Consider the following 21,157-nt stretch of genomic DNA (forward strand, 5'->3'; position numbering starts at 1 on the left):
TATTCATGCTTATTGCAAGATGGTAGAAGTGTACTATCCTGTTATACTCACTGTACTGCTAATCATACATCTCTGCTACTGTCTAATGGTTGTTGCAACTCATATATTCTACACGAGAATGACAACTGTTCAACAAATCCTTATTGAAACTCCCAGACTGTTTATTTTGTGGATATCTGAGACAAACTAAGTAAGCATGAGTGACTGAGAAAAAAGTAGTACATTGTTTCCACGATCCAGAGGGATCAGGGTTGTCGTGTTCTAAGGTTGCCAGAAACTATTCTCTCCCCGATAAGAGGAGACACTAGTGGCACTGTGAGCTAGCTAATTCAAACAGTCTAACATTTCCGGTGGTGGTGCTCGGAATCAGTCTGCCACCAAACCCACAGTTTATGTTATCCGAACACACAGATTCTGTATAGGAATATATAGGAACTACATGACATGGCGTCCAACGTTGGTTGGGTACTTATTTAACAGTAAAATCTGAGTAGTTCAGTTGTTCTATTCTCAGAGACCCCTACTCACAAAACTTCAAAGACGTCTGGAGTGGGTGGGTACAAACTTCGCCACAGCTGAGTAGGTGAAATATCCTTTTTATTTGCTGCTGATTAATCAAGCTTGAAGGACATAGTGTTCCTACAATTGTGCATAACACCTTATCTTAGTTCCCTTGAACAAACTTCCTCGTCTCAAAATTAATGAGGGCTAAAATAACCCCGTAGTGGATCTGCACTTCTCAGGAGAAGAAGATTTGACTGGAATTCTCATTTCACCTAAATTCAGACGTACTATCACCCTGAAACAACTAGAATATGGTTTAACACCTAGGGGTGGTATAGTGGCTTTCGTGATTGAGGCACACAAATCAAACAAAACAGAGGTATTCTATTCATGGGTTATATTCCCAGATGCAAGAACACAGACATTTCACTACTATACAGAAGGAGATGCACCAGCGGAATATGGTCCATGTGAGGACATAGAAATTCCACTCACGTACCAGGAACATTTTTACTGGTTTAAAGGCGCCCTACTCCACATAAGACACAGAGTAAGATTAGGCCTGCTCAGAGGATACGGGGCAACATGGCCAATATTAGCAGCCTACACACCACATCCTGACATTGATACAATGCCATAACCAGACTTACTCATACAACACAAAGATTTGATTAGAATCTACAGAAATCTAACGCAATTCATCATGCTGACTTTCACAGTCCAACCAACAACAGTTGCAACAAATGGAACTCAATCTCAGGGTACAGCAACTAAAATAACTCCAGAAACATTACACACGGTAATGGGCAGATACCATTCTGGGTAGCTCAGAAAATACCTCAGCTCGAGGCAGTCTTCCCAAATATTACCACGTTTGAAAAACACAGAATGTTGACAATCTGCTTGCCCATGGGGATAACACAACAATTAGAGGATTGCACCACTTGGGGTACAGTCTTTGGTGCCATATATACCAAGACACATGGTATTCCTTCATTAGCGGTGATACCAGATGTATTGAGACAAATACAGAACGGGTATGGAGCAGAGCCTGCTCTGAACTTAGGAATGAAGTTATTCAACAACTATGACCAGGTATCAGCCATAATACTAGCTAATATTAAAGGGGAAGCAGCTTCAGGGGCAATCCGCCAATGCCTAAGGGCATTCGGTCCGTTGGATCAACAACACGAACTGCCCAAAATAATTGAAACTGCATATGCAGAATTAGACAGTTTGGGTGGGAAAGCTTTAAAACCACAACTGATGGGCAGTCCTGAAAAGGACACTTCTAAGCAGACAATGGCTTCTTCTAAAAAGAAGTGGGATAATAAAAAACAAAAAAACTTTACAGAAAAGAGAGCTCCATCCCGAGGTAGATCTCCTCCACAGGAGCCCTCTGAAAGAGGTATAATCTCAGTAATCGGGATAATATTAGGAAACCTGACAGGTATCAGGATACTGATTCACGTTCCTCTCGTTCCTTTCAGGGCTTGTGGAAAACCTACGCAAGAGAAGGACGGTCAGAACACAAAGAAGAGGGTACAAAGTCCAGAGATAAGCAGCACGCTCAAGACTATACTTTCAAAAAAGAAGACAAGCCACAATCAAAACATCAATTTAAGAAAAAGAAAGTTGCAGGTCTGAAGATAAGACATGCCCAGAATTCTGAGGACGCAGCTTCTGAATGGGGAATGGCTCTGACAATGCTGGACAGTGTGGCAGAAGTAACAATAGCTCGCCAGAACCTGATGGAATTTCTGGTGACAGCGGACTTGAATGATTACATCACGGTGGACACACCAGACACAAGGGTGAGCATCCCACACAATTTAAACAAAATAACACTCCAAATGGAGGGGGACAAGCCCAGGAAAGTTAAAGGTGTCTTTTGGAAAAATGTGTCATCTGGTTATGACATCCTATTAGCAGAACAGATTGGCAGCCAGCATTCGTTATGGAGTGCCTTAGGGGGGAAGATGTAATTTTTCCAGCATTCTCCGACCTCGTTCCCATACACCTTAAAAATTCATATGCACGGGAGTGGGCAGTAGCCCTAGCTCCAGCATTGTATAAAAATCAGACAGGGTGGGATGAGGAGTCAACCCACCACGTGATCCTGATAAAAGTTTCACCAAATGCACAAAGGCAATACCCAATAAAGCAAGAAGCTAAAAAACAAGTCAGGGAGATCTTAGATTAACAAAACCAGACAACTCATATAATCTAGTTTTAGATTACAGACATTTAAACATTTTCACAAAGACATTCACTGTCCAAAACCCACACCGACCCGCTTTAATGAATAACATTGTGCGGAAAAAATACAAGACAACACTTGATATCTCAAATGGATTTTTCTGTCAAAATATAGTGCCTGAAAGCAGGTATTTGACTGCATTCTCAGCGTTGAGGTCCCATGACAATTTTGTCGTCTCTCTCAGTGGTATAAGAACAGCGCCGGGTATTTTCAGCAAGAGTCACTGAGTTACTCCAAAGTTTTGATGAGGAAGCATTGTCCTATGTGGATGATATCTATCTAACGGACCATAACTTAAAGAGGCACTTGAACATGGTGAGCACCATTATTATGGGATTCGCCTCTGAGAGTGACAAATGTAACTTAAAAAAATCTAAAATTGTCCACCTCAGTGTCCTGTTTTCAGGATATGAGCTTTCAAGTGAAGGAAAAAGCCTGGCAACCAACTTTTCAGAAAAGTGTGCACTGCTCCAACCTCCAAATACATTATATAACTTACAATCAATACTGGAAGTCCTAAATTTTGTCACAACATACATTTTGGATTACGCAGAGAGAGTAAAATATTTTACAACCTAATAAAACCTGACTTTTCAGTTAGACATTGGACACAAAAACATTCAAGCATCCTACGTTCACTACAAGAAGACATGATTGCTTCCAAACAGTTACAGACATGCATAAATAAATGTACGCAACTTGGTGATCCGTGTAATAGCGGGTCAGTGCGGGTACACTTACTTAACCTTCAATAAGGCAAAACAGTACCAATCGCATACAAATCACACCTATACACAAACGCAGAAATGTGTTTCACTTCAACAGAAAAAAATACTAACAGCTGTTCAGACCACTGTAGCAAGAGAAAGAGCACTGGCTCAGGGGAAGCGCATAATCGTCGTCACCCCCGTACCGGCCTTAGAGGCTGTTACGAAGGCTAGCATTCCAAATGCAAAAGCCTTACATCCGAGATGGCTAATTCTCTAACCGCAATGGATGTTGAATACAGATTTGATCCAAGTCTACAAACACAAGCATTTCTACAATACGAACAAGAATATCCTCCACCAAATGAACTCTTGCCTCTAGATCAGTATTAATATATTTTTTACACTGACTGATCTGCTCAACCGGCTATAGGGAGTAAACAACAATACAGCGCGGCATGCTATTGTTAAAGGTCGCATGCGGGACAGAAAGTTCCATCCGAGTTGCACAAAAATGCAATCTCTAGGAGACTGTACGGAACAGTTAGCAGAATTAAAAGCACTGATACTGGCACTTGTAAATACAGATCATGAATTTCCCACAACAATTGTGTGTGATTCCTTTTACTGTGTACAGTCGTACAATGAATACTTACATCATTGGGAACTAAATGGGTTTAAAGATGCAAAAGGTGGAACAATTAAGCATAAAATGCTATGGGAGCAGTTAGTTGAATTGAAAAATGAACTACCATGGGCTCATGTGATACACACTCTGAGTCATCAGCATGATGGCGTTCACATTTTTTAATCGTTTTTTTTTGTCCTCATCTAACCAATAAGCATCTGCAGATCTTACATTATGCCGTCATACCAAACTGTGTGCCCTACGGCTACTGCATTCGCTTAGGTCAAACCAGACCAGCCCCTTTGATGTTGGCTTGTTGTAATCATTGGACCGGGACGTACCAGAGGGGGTTATATCAATCTCAAATCCAGGCCCTAGATCACTAGAGCCTGCCAGATGTTCACTTTACTTTCCCTAATTTCTCCCTGATCCAAACGAGCCATAGCGAACGCAGCTTTAAGCCAGTCCTCACACCTCGGAGGTTGTGGCTCTTCCCACTTCATGCAGATCTCTCTCCGGGCTAATAGTACCAGGTATACCAAAAACCCTCTATATAGCTGCGATATATTTCTCCCGGACACACCATCATCCCCAAATATTACCAGAGAAATATTCACCACTATATTGGCTTTAAAGATGCCACATAGTACATCCCCCACTTCCTTTCTATAAACTCTAAGTTCAGGACATTCATACAAAATGTGTATATCATTAAGAAGATTGCATTTTGGACATTTGGGGGAAGAAAGAGGGGCAAACTTAGCAATTTTAGCAGGCGTGTAGTAAAGTCTGTTGATCACAAAGAAGTGGTTCTTCTTTAAGCTGGCTGGTTTAACATGTTTATACAGAAGTTTCAAGGAGGTTTCATAAAAGTCTGCAATGTTAGACTCAAAAGGAGACTGATTCCAAACCTCATGTTGCAGGGGGATTTCCATGTCGTCAGCTTCCATAAGCTTCCTATACCAAATTGAAACTTCTTTCTTTTTACAATGCACAGTTTGCAAGAACTGCTCCATTTCCCAATATCCTATAATGTCTGCCTTTTCCACTGTAAAGCAAGAGGCAAGTTGCAGGTTTTTAGTTAACCATTGGGCTCTGTACTTCTGATCCATTCTTCCCCAATACTCCTGCCGAGCCCCTTCCAAATCCCTCTGTACTTGTGCCAACTTTTCAGGGCTCCCTTGTTCAAGTCGATCTCTCTCCAGCTCTAACTGAAGGATTTTGCCCTCAATAGTCTGTAGCTCCCGGGTCTCTGCCCTATTCTTAGAGCAAATAAGACTATGTAACCGGCCCTTCAGGTTAGCCTTAAAGGCATCCCAGCCAAAATCCATGGTGGTCGAGCCAATATTCATCGAGAAATAATCTAGGGTAGCTACTTTAATGTCCCTCATAATCTCAGGATCATCCAGCGAGGACCTTTTAAGTGTGTATCTTGGTTGTAAATTGTGGCTTTTTCGAGCAAAAGAGAGCAACACACGGGCATGATCGGATAAATGACTAGGCAGTACCGTTATACCTAACCTATTATCTAAACTAGACCTGTCAACTAAGACATAGTCTAATCTTGAAGAGTGGCCATGCTTCTTACTATGGAACGTAACCCCCTGTCTGTCACCTTCTTTTGCCCTCCAGACATCAACGAGCTCCAAGTCATGCAGCATGTTCTTCATGGCTCAACGTACTCGTGGTTAACCCCGGGCGTAGTACTACGCTTCGCCCACGTAGTAGCTCTGATTTGATCTATCTTTTTGAGGATCCAGAAGAACATTAAAATCACCTCCAATGATTAAGGGGGAGGCTACTTCGATTAATTTAGATTGTAGTCTGCAGATATAGGCCAGATCCTCGGTATTGGGGCCATAAAAGGAAGCACATGCCAGCTCTAAGCCTCCAACATCCAACAGGGCCACTATCCACCTCCCAGAATGGTCGGTTTTAACAGATTTAATAGTGCAACCTGCCCTCTGCTTCATCAAAATAGTTACCCCCTTACTATTGATTGTCTGCTCAGAGGTACAGAAAGATTTTACCCAGGCATATTTAGAAAATATGGTACGGCACTCCATATAGCTTAAATGGGTCTCCTGAATAAGACAGATTTGGGCAGGAGAGAGCTCTAAATATTTCAGTACCAGCCTTTGTCTGCGGGGGCACCTTGACCCATGGCTCATGGCTCAACGTACTTGTGGTTAACCCCGGGCGTAATACTACGCTTCGCCCACGTAGTGTACGTAGCGCTGCCTGCTTCACAGTTTTCGAAGTAGGCGAAGCAGGCAGCGCTACGCACACGCCAGGGTGAAGCGGAGCTGCCTGCCACCTGCCTCCCGCCCGCCCTCCTGTTAAAATAATGTCATGTATGATAAAAAAATTAAATATAAAGACTTCCCCGCAGCGCGGCGTCTCCGGGGCTCCCTCTTCCTCGTTCACAACTTCTTGTCACAAATGCGCATGCGCGGACGCCCGCGTATGGCGCATTTGTGACAAGAAGTTGTGCATACATGACATTATTTTAAAAGGAGGGTGGGCGGGAGGCGGGCGGCGTGTAGTGGGGCTACGCGGAGCGCGCAGATTTGGGCACACTACGCGCTGCTCCACGTGGCCCCACTACGCCCACTATGCTCACCCCTGCTCGTGGTGCCCCTATATAGTAGCTCTGATTTGATCTATCTTTTTGAGGATCCAAAAGAACATTAAAATCACCTCCAATGATTAAGGGGGAGGCTACTTCGATTAATGTAGATTGTAGTCTGCAGATATAGGCCAGATCCTCGGTATTGGGGCCATAAAAGGAAGCACATGCCAGCTCTAAGCCTCCAACATCCAACAGGGCCACTATCCACCTCCCAGAATGGTCGGTTTTAACAGATTTAATAGTGCAACCTGCCCTCTGCTTCATCAAAATAGTTACCCCCTTACTATTGATTGTCTGCTCAGAGGTACAGAAAGATTTTACCCAGGCATATTTAGAAAATATGGTACGGCACTCCATATAGCTTAAATGGGTCCCCTGAATAAGACAGATTTGGGCAGGAGAGAGCTCTAAATATTTCAGTACCAGCCTTTGTCTGCGGGGGCACCTTGACCCATTAACGTTCTATGAGACAAATTTCACCTAATAACACAGAAGGGTACAAAGTTCCTCGTGTACAGTGACGGAGAAGAGCAGGTAAGAGAATTTCTTAGCTGGTTAATGCTAAGAAAGACCAGTCAGAAGAAAGCGAGGGAAATTCCCTTAATTTGAACTAGTGCTCTCACACACCCAGCAAGCTAGGTGTCATGCTTCATCATATGAGCACTGCCCCTCGTCAAGTCGGCGCTGCAATCCTTGACGGGCTCCCGAAACCGGGGCTCTTTGTCGGGGATCTTTTGTTCCTGCCGAAGGTGCTTGGGGGTGAGGGGCCTAGTGTGAAGTGATGTAGCAGAAAAGTGGATTTAAAAGGGGTCAGTTGGTCCTACTTCAATTTTATTCCAAAGGTCAACTGCCCTGTTAAAAATGTGTAGAGTGGCTAAATGCTAGGGGTTAGGTATCTAGACATGAGCTCTACTCTATGTGATCACCTTACCACGTTGTTTTGTTGTAGACAGTATTATCTTGATCCTGATGAATTGCCTTGATCCTCCTGACTTCTGTGGCAAGAAACATGTTGATCACATAGAGTAGAGCTCATGTCTAGATACCTAACCCCTAGCATTTAGCCACTCTACACATTTTTAACAGGGCAGTTGACCTTTGGAATAAAATTGAAGTAGGACCAACTGACCCCTTTTAAATCCACTTTTCTGCTACATCACTTCACACTAGGCCCCTCACCCCCAAGCACCTTCGGCAGGAACAAAAGATCCCCGACAAAGAGCCCCGGTTTCGGGAGCCCGTCAAGGATTGCAGCGCCGACTTGACGAGGGGCAGTGCTCATATGATGAAGCATGACACCTAGCTTGCTGGGTGTGTGAGAGCACTAGTTCAAATTAAGGGAATTTCCCTCGCTTTCTTCTGACTGGTCTTTCTTAGCATTAACCAGCTAAGAAATTCTCTTACCTGCTCTTCTCCGTCACTGTACACGAGGAACTTTGTACCCTTCTGTGTTATTAGTCGTATGGGGTATGTACACTAGACCTCTCTAAACAACAACACCCCTAGTCCCTACCTTTGATATAACAAATTTCACCTCACTCATCAATGAAGGGGTTCCTGCCATTAGATTGTAAAACCCAAAACAGACGGTCAATTATTAGCATGAGAATGAAGAATTTTTTTTGTTTTCTACCCACTGCTCCCCACCCCGTGCACCCCCCTCCCCCCACCCAGCCAGCGACCCCCTCAACCCAAGGGAAACCCTCCCTTCTATTAGGCTGAGCCTATTTGGCCTCAACCCCCTCGGGGATTGGAAAAAAGAAAATTACTTTAACATTTGGCTCTATGGTCTCATTGACTAGGGACTCTCCTTAGCAGCCTACCCCTCTTTATTCTCCACCCCTGTTCTTAATCTTGACAGTGAGAGCGTCTACCTCCTCCACCATACGGAACTGATACATATGATTATTCCACATTATACACAATGATGGGAAACCTCAGTTGGGCCTTTGCCCCCAGACTATTCAATTTCTCCCATGTCTTCCCCAACTCCCACTGCCTTGTTGCCGTGATGTGGGATATGTCTGATCTAAAAGAGAAGGAGAAAGGATTGGAGCATGATATAGATGTTATTATACCTTCTCTGAGAGCTGAGGTTAAAATTTCCTCTTTAACGGTATATGTCAAAAAATTTACCAAGATCTTCCTGGGCCTCTGCTTGACCAGTTTCTCTTAAACGGGTCACGATGTACCCGGTGTATCTCCTGTACAAGGTCAATACCGGGGGAGTTCTTCAACACTGTTTCTTACAACAAAGATAGTACAAACACCTTAATGTCTGTTCCCTCAAGCACTTCAGGTATATTAATAAGTCTTAGGTTGCTCTTCCTCAAGTGATTTTCCAGACGCTCAAGGTCATCTTTTAATTCTTTATTCTGGGCCGTTAGCTTCGCCATATCTGCTGTGGAGCTAAGTAGGCCTCTTTAATTTTTGGGATCTCCGACTCTAATACATCCGTTCTTAAAGAGACTTCCACCAGTTTCTAAGCTAGTACCGCACAGGATGTTTGAATTGCGGCCTGATTTGTCTCCAAAACTGTAAACCTGCTAGCCATCTCATCCTTAAGAGCCAATAGGATGTCCGCCAAAGAACTAGACATGGCACCTAATTCACCAGACTCATGAGTGGAATATTGAGTGAGATTTTGTTGATCTTGTCAATCCTCTTGAGATGCCAGGACAGAAAACCTATTAGTTAATCCAAATGCAGGGTGAATGGTAGATAATGAGATAATGTGCCCTCAGAAATCTCAGACTGTTCCTTCGGATGGTCGGATGGCTGCATGTTGTTGTAAGATAGTTGGAGTAGCTGTCATATCAGGCGACTTACTCTGAGTAAAATGTACTTGCTGCCTACCAGTGCTACATGTGCCATCCTGAGAACTTTATTGGAGGCCTCCCTTTTTAGGGTCCAGAGTTGTTGAAGAAGACATCACCTTGTAAAATGTTTTTAATGAGGGGGTTATCTTCACTTTTAAAGACAGTGCTTTCTTGGCCCTGCCTCTACACCCCTCTTTCCCCTTTGTAGCAATATCAGGCTCTACGCTCTCCCCCTTATGTGTAGAATGTCTAGTTGAGACTCTAACTTCTGAGACGGGGGAAACCCTAGAGGGCAGAATAGACTGTGTAATATTGGTATTAGAAGAGGAATGAGCTGCCCTAGCTCGCAAGGTGTATCTACTAACTTTAGGAGGAACAATGCCTACATTCTGAACCTCACTTATCTCCATACAGTTAGAGCAGTTACTTATAACAAGCCTCTTCCTTATCCTTGTCGGGCAGGTGAGAAATCACAGAAGTCTTCTCTTGATGGCACAAAGACACACAGTCAATAGAACAGTCTATTTATTTATGCATTTATTTATTTTATTTATGATTTTGGAACTCAAATGAGATCCACATAAAAGGATAACACATGGAAAATACATTTTCATGCAATTCAAATAAAAATAAAAACAACAGAAAAAGAACATTTTGAGAACCTCTAGTATATATCTAGAAAGCTTTTAAAAAAGTTGAAGATTTTATAACAAAACATTTCATTGGGGGGATTATAAATGGCGTCTAAGAATGTGGTGGCAGACAAAATATTTAATTTTAGACAAATTGGTCTCAACCACTTACGCCGATGTAAAAGCAGAGCTGGGCAGACAAAGAGTACATGAGTGATATCCTGAGAAGCATTATTACAAAGATTACACATTGCTGAAGAACCATACCATCTAGACAACAAATTATTTAAAGGAAGACGGCCTCAATAGAAACAAAAAACGGCGTACACCATGAGGAAGATTCCAGGTAACATAGGGTTGTATTTTCCTTATTAGGCAGGAATCAATGGCCGGGGAAACACCTTTCTTTAAGATGAGGGCTTCCCTATCCATCCCAAAACTTAATTTCCATGTAGCTAGTTTCAAGGTGGACTTCAGCTGATATGCAGATAGTGTAAAAAGTGTTGATTCATCCAATTGTAAAAGATCAACTGCAATTCTGAAATTCTTTACAATTAGGGAGTGCTCTTTCAGGGATCCCAGTAGTTCTTTTTGAATAAGATATCTTAGAGTACCGGGTTCTCCCTTTACAATATTAAAGACCCATCGCACTAGCCCAGCGAGGCCCTGAACCCAACTGCTACGCAGGCCAAATTCCAACCTAAGAGCGGCCACGGTACAAGCGGTATTAACCGTAGTTAAATACCGCAAGATTTTGCTCTCCGTAACGTTAAAAAAAAACCATTTACCCAATACAAGTAATTCAATGCCATACAGTAGGGAAGCTGGGATTTTGGCACGGAAGACCTCTAGCAGAAGGGCAAAATGTCTTCTGCCAGTAGATCTATAAAGAGAACTTAAACTTTTACATTGTGCCAATGCCTTCCGGGTATTATTTGCTATATGGGCCTTATCCCTTAAATTACCAGATATTGTTTTTCCTAGGAAGACATAAGATTTTACAACTTCCAACTTCTGTCCACCTACAGACCAAGTAAAGCTCCCATATTTCAGCTTTTTCGTTCCCGTCATACACATTACTTTACTTTTAGACACATTTATCCTCAGATAGTGTGTCTCTGCGTAATCATGTAGTGCCTGTAGACGATTGTTTAATCTTCTTGGAGTTAGGTCCAATATTAATATATCGTCTGCGTATAACAGACAGACAATCGGCTTGTCCCCTAATACAGGGGCAATACCATCGCTTAAGGACAGGGCATGGGGGAAGTCAGATATATATAGGGAAAATAATAAAGGGGCCAATAAACAACCTTGTTTTAATCCATTAACTGAAGAAATAACTTGAGAGAGACCTCTTTCCCCTCCCAATAAAACTCTACACCAGGTATCAGAGTGAAGAGCCCGAACCAGCTCCAGGATCGTGGTTGGCATACCCAGGTCCGATAATTTCCTCCACAGCAAAGGACGATCTACTTTGTCAAATGCTGTGGAGAAGTCTATGAAGGCTGCATAGACTTTCCCTCCTCGGACTTTGATGTATTTTTCTGATATAACTTGTAATGCCGTTAAGTTATCTAGGGTACCATGCCTTTGCCTGAACCCAGTCTGCTCGAGGGGTAATAATTCACCCTTGACTACCCAATCATTAATTAACTTCAAAAGGCATTTTGCGAAGACCTTACCTATAGCGTCCAAGAGGGCAATTTGTCAATAATTTTGTGGGGCATCCCGGTCACCCTTCTTGAAAAGGGGTACTAATATACTCCCCTTCCAAGAAGGGAGAACGGTTTTACTTGAAAAACAAAAGTTAAACACCGGAAAAAGAATTTTGCTCAACCGTTCACTATCCTGTTTTAGGACCAAAATGGGAAGCTCATCCGGACCCATAGCCCCAGAGGAACAAAAGCCCTTAATAGCAATTTCAATGTCCTTTTCAGAAGGGGGGCTATTTAAAGAACTGTCCTCAATTGTTCTAATAGCCCCAACCACTGTTCCATTACTTGAATATAGGTTCTCAATATAGTTAACCCAAATTTGCTCTTCGATGGGAACTGGAAGTGGTCTAGATCTTACTCCACATCCCTCCCCAATGAGCAACCAGAATAATCTTACTCAACCTTTGGATACAGCCTCCCGCAATTTAATCCATAAATTGTCTTCCCTCTCTTTTTTCAATTTGACCTTCACCCTGGACCTCCTTCTCCTTAATAAAACTATTCTATGATATCTTTCGGGAGAATAACTCAAATACTGTTCCCTTACTAATTTGTTTATTTCAGTATTAAGTAAACGAACAGAACTAGGGACTACTTTGGTTTTTCCTTTTAGATTCGATTTTTTTGCAATGGAGATCACCGCATTCATGAAATCAGCGAAACATATTGTTTCAAGTCCTTTCCAGTTCACCAAGTTTTTTACTGCAACCTCTAGAATGCTTTCCAAGCCCCTAATTGCCCTAATATTCCAATAGCATCCCCCTGATTTATCTCCAAAACTGACAAGTTCGCTGTTTAAAATAGAACAGTCCTTCAATACACCAAGCTTGCCCTTACCTCCTCTCCAGGTGACTACAGCAGCCTTGTCGCAGAGATTAAAGCCAATACACCCTACCTGAATAGTAAATTCTGCATTCCTTCCAACTTCACTGCCACCGCTGACCCTGACGCTTGTGTAGTCACCGCTAGTGACTCTGCATCCAGTAACCCAGAGCTGGAAGCAGGCAGTACCGCTACGCTGCCACTCGCGTGTTGCGCCTTCCCACCGCGAGGTTCGTAGCGCCGTTGAGCCGCCTCTGAGGTCTGGGACCATGCGGGAGCCGCAGCGTGCCGAGCCAGCAGAACGCCAAGGAGACTGCTCGGAACACAAACACGGAGAAGGAGGGTACAGCGCCTTAATGTAGGAGCAGAGGGAGTTAATTAAACCATCTCCAGTGGCCCCTTTCCAGCAGAGACCATTGAGACCATTGAAGAGCCCAAGGGATTTGCGGCCGCAACCGTTTAGCTTGCGGCCGCCATGTTTCCCCACCTGGCATTCACGTTGAAGGGAATTCATTGGCTGATGAACCCGCAAAGGAGGCTGTACGCACGGCTTCCATAGCTACAATCACTCATTCTAAAACGAGGATAGACGGTGAGATTATGGTTACTGTCATTGCTTCGCGCAAAGGCAGCTCAGCAGTATCAAAGAAATTTCCACTCAAGTACTCCTACAAGTTAGATGCAAACAACATTCCATATGATCAGATTCCTGGAGTGGGGATAGAGTCATACCAAATATGGATGGTAGACAAAATTTGATTGTTGCAGCACACGAGGGTTTGGGCTCTGTGCATACACGTGTTACAGCAACAATTTAATTGTTGAAACAGCGCTACTGGTGGCCAGGTCTAACAAAACAAACTAAGGACTATGTCTTGAAATGTGACATCTGCCAGCAGATGAAAGGCTCCACCATAACATGCCTGGCACAGACACCATTATTAAAATCAGACAAACCTCTCGCTTGTATTTATCTGGACCACTGTGGCACTGGTGGCAGTGGATTCATGCTCAAGATTCCTATGGATTTGGCCTCAGCGCTCGGCTGATGCTAAAACTGTTATCAAAGATTTGCGAGTCTTTATAGGGACATACGCAGTTGGCACGTTACATTCTGACCGTGGCTTGCATTTAGCTCTCTGGCTTACAAAGAGGCCATGGAAAGTATCGGTGTACCATCCTGAGGAAAATTCGGTTGTAGAGAGGAAAAACCGGGACTTGAAGCAATCTTTAACAGCTAGGGTATTAGGCAAGGGTGGTAGTTGAGTCAATCACTTATATGGAGTACAGAGAGCCCTCAACAACCAGCCAAGAAATTCTCTAGGGGGTGTCACTCCATATGAGGTCCAATTTGGGACGAGAATGTGGGTACCTGATCTTGATTGTGAATTTGCATTGGAGGATGGGAAACGATTTGTTATTGATGATCGTTTGGCTGATTTACAGGATCTAAATGAATCTAGGATAAGACAAAGTAACGTCCACAAAAAACTGGCCGCCACTGGGGAAGTCAAGGCAGTCATGGAAAGACCTGTCTGGATCCCAAAAATCGGGGATCTGGTCAGAGAGAAAATAGCAGACAAAAAAGAATTTGGACCATAATACCTAAAACCTGTAGCGGTCCAGCAGTACAAGGAACAAGAAATGTGCTTTTGCCGCCGCTTGCCGGGAAAAAAGGAGAAAAGATTTGTCTCAATCGTCTTAATCAAACCACACTATGTGGCCAATACTGAACAGTAGGCCTTGTGGACTCCACAGTAGCAGATGCCCTCCTCTAGCTACAATCCAAGAAGTTCAAACAGAAAGACTCATCATGTTTGAAGAGCCTCCTGTGCGGAATGAAGGACTATGCAACAATGCTATGGAACTCGTTACACTTGAACCTGAAGCTCATCTTCAAAATCAAACTCAAAATAATAACCAGGTTGCAATTAGACCTAATACAGACATCTACATCTACATCAACATGCCTTGATGAGAGCAAAATACGATTTCAACAAATCCCGATGTAATTCCAACAATTGATCGAACTGCTCAGGCTACTTCATGAACTTTGATACATTTTCTTTGGATCCAAGTGAACCTAAAAGGACACCGGCCCAAAAATCACTCAAGCAGCACGTTAAAGGCTTTCTGAACTTTCTCAAAAAGACTTACCTGGTGTCACCTTGGTTAGAACTCTGGGTAATTTCTGGGATACTATTTTTTCTTTTCTGGCTAGGTTTAGTTATAACTTTTAGCATGCTTATTAATGGACGATACCTTCAGCAAAGCTCTACAGCCCAGAAAGTTAATTTGATTTTAAAACCACATCAATCATCTCATCGTGAACAAAGAGACTTGCCATCAGTGAACATTACAGCAGTTCCTATATCGGAGGGTATAGTTTGGGACAAGGTTGATTTCGAAATATTCGGTTCTACTGAGCTTTTAAAAATTTCTCATGTATTTAAAATTTCATTAAGTGATATCATTACCTCCAGTACATTTTCTGATGATTGGGACTCTGAAACTGTTAATTACATGTTGTCTGATTAGGAAAAAAACTGCTGCATTTCCAAACACTGAAATGTTAGAAGGTAATTCAGACTATGACACTTTGTATTGTTACCAACATTATGGTCATCATTTTTTGCACAAATCTATTTCACCTAGAAATGTTTTTGAGTACCATCAGTGGAAACATTGCTCTGCACCACCGAAAAGTAGTTCACAAACATTTGCACAGAAATTTTTCAGGATTTAACACCACTGACCCGACCATATATTATTATAAGGTTACACCGACATCGGCACTGAAAATTATGTTGACAAACAACAAACAGATTTACTCTCCTTTCTTTATTGCCCAACTGTCTGAACAGTGTTTGACCTATGGAAGGACACAAAAGACTAAAAATCAGTCTGGGGTTCTAAAGACTGGCAAGTCCAGGGAACAGAAGCGCTATTTAGAGCATGCCTCATTCCACAGCAGATGATATTTCTAAATGACACTGTGCAACAGACATCTTGTCTTGGCCTAGCCAAGAACAAGGACCTGAACACACCTCGGTTTCCAACACCATCACAGATGAAGGGGTGGCAAAATTCAACTACAAAGGAAGGGGCAACAGTAGATAACATTTCACAGTATAATAGATCAGACCCTAATTGGAAAGAATGGGTGGTTTGGCCCTTAGACACGAACATATGTCATAAAAGATTCCTGGGTATTACCGAAGGGTACAGTGTCCATAGGCCAGACCGACGGTTAGTACAAAGAGAACACCCAGGGGTAGTGACATCCTACAGTGTTGGGAAGTTGTGCCTTTATTGGCTAGAAACCTCAACACTCACAGAAGTAAAACAACACTTAGCCTTACTCTCACAAGCCATGGATCTTAGGGATTTTCCACAAGGTCCCAGGAAACTTCATATATGCTGGCATTTATGTTACCTATAATGAAATCTGGAAAATATCTCAACAAGAGGCCGCAGTGAGAATACGGTAAATAGAACGTATTAACTACCAGTGGTAGACAATGGGTTAACAACTCTGTCCTCCATATGATATTCCTTAGGCAACATTATATCTTCTGCGATAGACATACTGGAACAGAATTTAGCCATATTACAACATGGGCAATCTCAGTTATGTTCAATTATGTTATTTAGCTGGAGGCTACAATCTTTGCGTGCAGGCTATGTGCCTTGGCGTTATATAAACAGTACGTCTCTGATTTCTGAATATAATCTAACAGATAAACAGGTTAGAATAGCACAAAGGGGAGCTAAATATACAATGCTGCGTATTGAAAAAGTGGACCGACAACCATTTACAGTAGCGGAAGTTCTGTCTACCCAGTGGCTCATCCATGGCAACATAACTCTACCGATCGCTACTTTTCAGTTTCAATATTGCCTTGAACAGAAATATGAAAAGATGGGTAAGGAACACATTAAGGAATCCTGGGAATTGTCAAATAGATTTCGATGCCAGAGTGGGGATTGAGAAGTGTTTCTAAGTGGTACAAACTACAAGAATGCTTTCAGCAGTTCTCTCATGTGCCAGGACAATTCATTGCACGGAACACTGAGCTTGTAATGGGTCGGTACCAAACTTGTCCTGCCACATGAAAGGAACTCCAGCTGCCGTGATTAAACCGGTATTCAAGCTGCTCTCGAATGGGAGTTACTTGATGCTGAACGATCAAGGTTGCTGTGGGATGCTTCCGGGCATTACCTCTCTGGTCACTGTGAACTCCCGGGTTACTTGCTGTATGCAAGTATTGTTTCCCTCAACAAGTACAGTCGGGGAGGTGCCCTTATGGCCTTTGTTGAATGTTTCTTTTATACAGTTTGATACTTTGAGCAGACTGAAAGCCATGCTTTTACAGCAAACCGTACCCTTAACCTCTGCTCGAGAGACCTTTGATCTTCAAATCGCAATGACCTTGACTGAGATACAGGCACTTATACGTACAAACTGCCCCATTCAATTCACAGAAATGGTGAGTCGTATCTTTAATATGTCTGATACCAGTGGTATTGTACACCTATTTAAGACCATAGGGTCAGGATTTCTTAGCACCTTTCAGACAATCTTTTGAGTCATTCCAAACTTTATACACTCTGTATTTGGAAGCATTTTTGGAGGCATACCTCTGATCCTGCTACCAATAGCGGGAGTCCTGATTGTCCTCTATCTGCTACGCAATGGATGGCCCAATTACCCACGAGATAGCAAAAGTGCTCCTGGAGCGGTAATACAGTGAACGCTTGGTACAGCATCTGCGTACACCTCACCTACAGGAACTAAGCACCTCTTGGTTTATATCGTTTAGACCAGTCTGGATGGACTGCATCTAACCTGTTCTTCGATGCCTGTTTTGTTGTGGTGACAAATGCGTGTTGGACCTCTGTCTGACACTTGCAACGGACACGCCTGCGGACTTGAATACCAGGCTGGAACCCTTGAGGTCTCATGCTCTGCAATGTCCCCAGCGTATTCCTATACTGATGACTGCATTCCTCGAGAACCTGCAGGTGCCATTTACAACTGAGTTGAGCATCAGCTTTACCACTAGCACCACTAGCACCCAGGTATCAACTACAGCACCAGCTGCCTCTACACCAGCTATTGGCAGTACTGAATATTATCTGTGCTCCATTGACGTACTCTGCAAGGTGTTACAAGGACCGTCTCCTGCAGCCCAGCCGGGACATTTAATCTATAATTGGCTCATCATGTGCTGGGAAAGTATTCAGAATTTCCTTCTTTTTCAAAACTCAACAAAATTTGGAACATTTCCTAAAATTGACACTTTTGCTAGAAAAGCATGGCTTTCAATTGCTTGTAGTGGATCAACTTATATAAACAAACTCATCTAAGACTTTGGTTTGAATAACATTTCCAAAAACTGATTTTCAGAAGAATGTTCACCTCTTAGACAATTTTTAAATGTTTTAAACATATTTTTTTACTTAGTTAACTGATAATTGTATGCACTGCTACCTAGTAAAAATAGTAGCTCGCTAGAATTTTATTATTGTTGACTGTTCGGAAGAGGAGTGGGTGTTATGTTTCATGTAGGTACCCTAATATAGGCCCGAGTAACATCATACCCCTTCACCTACATTACCTCCCCTACACTACACTGTAACAATCCTTTTAGGATTGAACCTTTAACTAGTTCTAGCCCTTGGTGCAGAAGGAGGGTTTCTCCCACGCAATAGAGTCCTATAACTCCATCAATAGACTCACACAGTATGAATGAATGTTCATAAGGGTTCTTGGAAACCAGGCTGGGGCTACACCACCTTCCTCCCCATATCTACGTACACGGTTCATCCCAAATGTCCTCCTCAAATCCAATAATGGCTAATACAAGAAACAAGGGACAAATGAACCCTCTGTATAAATACAACACCTCTTGCTAGTGTTAGCCAGAGGGAACCGAGACTGCCAGGCCGACACACTGACCAGGGACGCTGAGGCTCCTGCATGCAGACACTCCAGCTGACTGTGGTCTGAACATCCCTTGCGGGGTGTCCAACTCGAGACGAGGATGGGCTCCTACATTCTCACACTTCAGGTAATGGGTTTCGACTAAAACCTAGAAGGATTTTTGGCTTTACACCTACTCACATGCTTGGTACACTTAGGGACATCTAGAGGGGCATCGTAGAAGTAAGCGCACTTTTATCATGCATTTTATATTCATGTATTTATTGATGCTTATTGCAAGATGGTAGAACTGTACTATCCTTTTATATTCACAGTACTGCTAATCATATAGCTCTGCTACTGTCTAATGGTTGTTGCAGCTCATATATTCTACACGAGAATAACAACTGTTCTATAAATCCTTATTGAAAAGCCCAGACTGTTTATTCTGTGTATCTCTGAGACAAACTAAGTAAGCACGAGTGACTGAGCAAAAAGTAGTACATTGTTTCCATGATCCTGAGGGATAAGGGTTGTCATGTTCTAAGGTTGCCAGAAACTATTCTCTCCCCGATAAGAGGAGACACTAGTGGCACTGTGAGCTAGCTAAAGCAAACTGGCTAACATTTCCGGTGGGGGTGCTCAGAATCAGTCTGCCACCAAACCCAAAGTTTATGTTATCCGAACACGCAGATTCTGTATAGGAATATATAGGAACTAAACGACAGTTCGAACTGTAAACACCCATGAAATATGCTGTGACAAGCACATTTTCTTGCTGAGGTTATCATATAGCCCTGCGTGGTGGTACGTTATGTCAGCAAAATAGCAGGTTATGTTTTTGACACTTCTGTCCATTAGGCATGTTTCCAGGGTTGTGACCACCAGGGGGGCCCCACCATCCAGAAGCCCCCACTCTGCCCAAGGCCCATGAATTTCTGTGAGATGTGAGAGCCTGAGGGGCCCCTCACCACATTCTGTAGTGGGGCCTGCTATTTTAAATAATGCACTTCACGTTTCATGAACTACTGCTGAAGGAGATAGATTGCCAGTTTATTTGCACAAAGCACTGCTGTGAGTGCTGACCCCAATGGTGAAACACATGACAATTAATTTCTGGTGATTGACATCAGCACTCATTTGAGGGAACTGCGCTCATTTTTCATCCACAGACTTTGACCCAGAGACAGGAGGAGGAAGAAAAAGGTAGGAGGACAGTAACAAATTGAGAAAGCAGGGATGCCAAGGAACCTGCAAGAATGAGATAAAGAGACAGCAAGTGTAGCATGGTGGAAGAAAGTGGGAAAATGTAGAATCCAAACTAAGCAGCCCTGGTATGCAGCAACTCTGGCATTCAGTGGTGGCACCGGCAGAAATCTCCTAAGGAAAACGTTACACCCCCCTGACTCAAGTTTTTTATATTTTTATAAATTAAGCACTGATTGAATTTGAATTTACATAGCACGGATGAAGGGGAGTAAGCTAATAATGTATCATTAAGCATCATAGTAGAATGCTTGTTTCTCAATAATCATGATATTTTTAGAAGAATTGTTAGTCTTGCTACTTACATGGAATTGGGGTTGTACGTAGTGCCCAGAAGTGTATTTTTATTGCAATAAATATAAAGCTCTTCCTACCACTATGTGGGCTGGTGAAATGCTTGTTTATATGGGTAGCAATCTACATTCTGTAGGGTGTTTGTTTGGAAGTGTTTCGTCTTTGTTTTGATCCGTTGGGGGAAGTGTTTCCATGTAGTGCGTGAGGACCGCTGAGGTGTGGTTATCATGTTATGGGACACAGCATGTGATGGATGAAGAAGTGTGAGAGATAGTGTCCAGTTTATGGTTTCTTCAGTAAGGTGGCAGTTTTGAGGAGCTCTGCAAGTCCTATTTTGGTATTACTTATGTTCATAGTGCACTTAGCTGGTTCCTGTACTGAGATATTTTGTTTAAAGTGTTTAAATTGTATAGTTCTGAACAGACAAAGGTTAAAGGGAGAAGTGGTGGTGAGATCTGCAGGCTGGAATTTGTTCATATCACCCCAAATCTTATTGCAATTGTGAGATGCCAAGAAATGGCCATGTCCTAATTGTAATATTTATGACTTTTAAAGTCTAGTTCAGAGCTTGCTAAGAGCCTGCTTTATGTAGTTCTAACCACTTCATTTAAGTAGTCTGTAAGATAAGTATTTATGTACATCTGTGCAAACTCTTACATAGTAAAATTATCAAGACCTTACAAACGAAAATACAAAAAGGAAACCTACAGCCAAACACATTTTTTTTAATTATGAGGTAGAGTGAACTGTTCTCCCTAATACATAGGTCACAGACATGTAACTAATAGGTCCATTAAACAGCTGGAGCAATTGATTCATAAAAAATATATATATATTAGTAACAGAAAGATGTGCATGCTTTTGAAGGGATATATGAAGCACACTTAAGTGCCATTGAAATACATATGTGATGCACATTAAAAAATGTCATTGCATTGGGCATGGTATG

At 42.5% G+C, this 21,157-nt stretch overlaps 1 protein-coding gene across 3 annotated transcripts in view; it reads right to left on the bottom strand.

The window, feature by feature from the left end:
* The window catches only part of GALNT13 (polypeptide N-acetylgalactosaminyltransferase 13), a 1,132,509-nt gene that overhangs the window by 343,585 nt on the left and 767,767 nt on the right, over window positions 1-21,157 (bottom strand). The gene's annotated exons all lie outside the window — the stretch shown is intronic.

The sequence above is a fragment of the Triturus cristatus genome, chromosome 3_1, assembly GCF_964204655.1.
Source record: "Triturus cristatus chromosome 3_1, aTriCri1.1, whole genome shotgun sequence".
Lineage (NCBI taxonomy): Eukaryota > Metazoa > Chordata > Amphibia > Caudata > Salamandridae > Triturus > Triturus cristatus.